Raw genomic sequence first — 2,411 nt, forward strand, 5'->3', positions numbered from 1 at the left:
GGTCATTACAACTATATACACAAACTGGAACAAGTTCAAGAAAGGGAAAGATATAAAATTTATCATTCTTGTTAATTTGTTAGCCTCTAAAAATAAATCAAGAAATTCAATTTCAAATTAATCACGTTTACCTTTTAATTTCAATCAAACTACACAAACAACACTTGAAAAAAGAAATATACATAATACATTTGAAGTGTATAGACAAGCTCAGATTCATTTTCAGCTTTGAATTTTTGACTCAAATCATTGATAAACATTTCATGAATGTTTTCTTTTCTACAAATCTCCCTTTGCCCTATTCTTTTCAAAAGAATGGCCTATGTGATCTTTCACAAATGGGTGAGGGATCAACTATTTGATAAGTCATTCATGAATGTTTTCTTTTTATACAAATTTTCCCTTTGCCGTATTCTTTAAAAAGAAGGGCCAATGTCAAAAGAGCTCAATCTTGATCTCTGATAAATGGGTGCGTGAGGAGCTGAGAAGCAGTCCATCTCTTGCCAACATCTTTTTGCAGGCAGCATCCAATGAAGGTTTGAAACTTTGAAGAAGCAGTGGGATGCAAAGTGGGCACATCTTCCAAACAAATAGCACACAATAGTGTTAACCAATCAAGTGACTTCTCTTGTTCCGGCTGTACAAATGGAAAATGACCCACGTAACATTCCATCGATGTTACTCCCAAACTCCATATATCACCTTTATAATAATCATCATCAGCATCATCACAACCAACTCCTTTTCGGTAGGTCTGAGGGTCGAGTCTCTCGGGGCTCATATAAGCATATGTTCCTGCAGTGGATGAATTGCACGCAATCTTTGAAACAATTACACTCATCCCAAAGTCTACAATCTTGACATGAAATGGATTCAACTTGACCAACAAATTGGCAGGCTTTATAGGATTCAAACAATAGCAACAACACAATAAAAAAAAAATGATAATATTCAAAACAAGGAAGGCTCTGTTTTACTGCAAAGAAAAAAAACTGATATATTATTCCACCTACAAATTGTTGTTCAGCCAATACATTTATTCAAATAAAAATTGTTAAAAATAATCCCTAACACATAGATCAAAATATAGATCAGGAGTTCTGACAGTAGTTTTAGCATTATTCCATGCCTATGATTAAGGATGAGAGAAGAAGTAACTAAGACTAGACAAAAATGCATCTAAAAATATAATCTAATGCATGCCATATGTACATCATGCTTCTTGTTTAAACTACTCCTAAACTGAAGTATTCTAAAAATTATTTATAGAATGGTGGAAATGGAGCAGTGGAGCTGGAGTTTGAAGTGAAGATCTCAGCATCAATCTTCATACTCCCCCTTGACGCTGAGAGGACTCACAATCTGATCAAGACCCATCTGAATGTGAAACAATGCCATTGCATTCTTCTTCTCAGCTTCTTTCTTCAATGTCCTGTCATTAGGTTGGAGAGTATTCCAATCTGCAGGCTCTTCATATCCAGATTCAACGATCTCCCAAAAATCTTTCCCAATCAAAAAAGTCTTCATCTTGATTGACCAATATTGGTAATCGACTCCATCAAACTCTAGGATTTGCAAATTGTTTGCCATCCTGCTGTCTTCCAAACACCTTTAGCTCTGATACCAAATGTAAGATTTTTTGTAACTGCCTTTGTGAAGATGTCTGCAATTGGTATCAGAGCTGAAGGTGTTTGGAAGACAGCAGCATGGAAAACAATTTGCAAATCCCAGAGTTTGATGGAGTTGATTACCAATATTGGTCAATCAAGATGAAGACTTTTTTGATTGGGAAGGATTTTTGGAGAGTATTCCAATCTGTAGGCTCTTCATATCCAGATTCGACGATCTCCCAAAAATCTTTCCCAATCAAAAAAGTCTTCATCTTGATTGACCAATATTGGTAATCAACTCCATCAAACTCTGGAATTTGCAAATTGTTTGCCATGCTGCTGTCTTCAAAACACCTTCAGCTCTAATCACTGTAATCACTGTCATAGGAACAACTATAATCTCTTTATTTTTTTGATTCTTATCATAGATAGTACAGTGCATGTTCTCAAATACCACTCTATAATTCTTCTCACATAGCTGCGCAACACTCAATAAATTATGCTTTAACTTGGGAGTATAATAAATATCTTGAACACTTTTCATACCTTCTTTTGTCTGAACATCCATGGCTCCTTTGGCCGCAACATCCACAGTATTGTTATTACCAAGGGTAATATTGGATCTGTAACTATCATCAAGCTTTGAAAATATTTCTCTGTTACCAGACATATGGTTAGAGCATCCAGAATCCAAATACCAAACATCATTCACATTACTTTCACCTTTCCCATAACACAAAAATAAATTACCCGAGGAAGGATCCTCATCTTGTTGGGCATAATTTGCACTATTATTACTAG

The 2,411-nt window shown here is 35.3% G+C and overlaps 1 pseudogene; it reads right to left on the bottom strand.

Moving 5' to 3' along the window:
- Positions 1–445: 445 nt before the first annotated feature.
- Positions 446–2,411, bottom strand: part of LOC149567150 (mitogen-activated protein kinase kinase 9 pseudogene) — a 3,423-nt pseudogene continuing 1,457 nt past the window's right edge.

Source organism: Cupressus sempervirens, chromosome 3 (assembly GCF_028749045.1).
Source record: "Cupressus sempervirens isolate cs-2001-9-10 chromosome 3, ASM2874904v1, whole genome shotgun sequence".
In the NCBI taxonomy this organism is placed as follows: domain Eukaryota; kingdom Viridiplantae; phylum Streptophyta; class Pinopsida; order Cupressales; family Cupressaceae; genus Cupressus; species Cupressus sempervirens.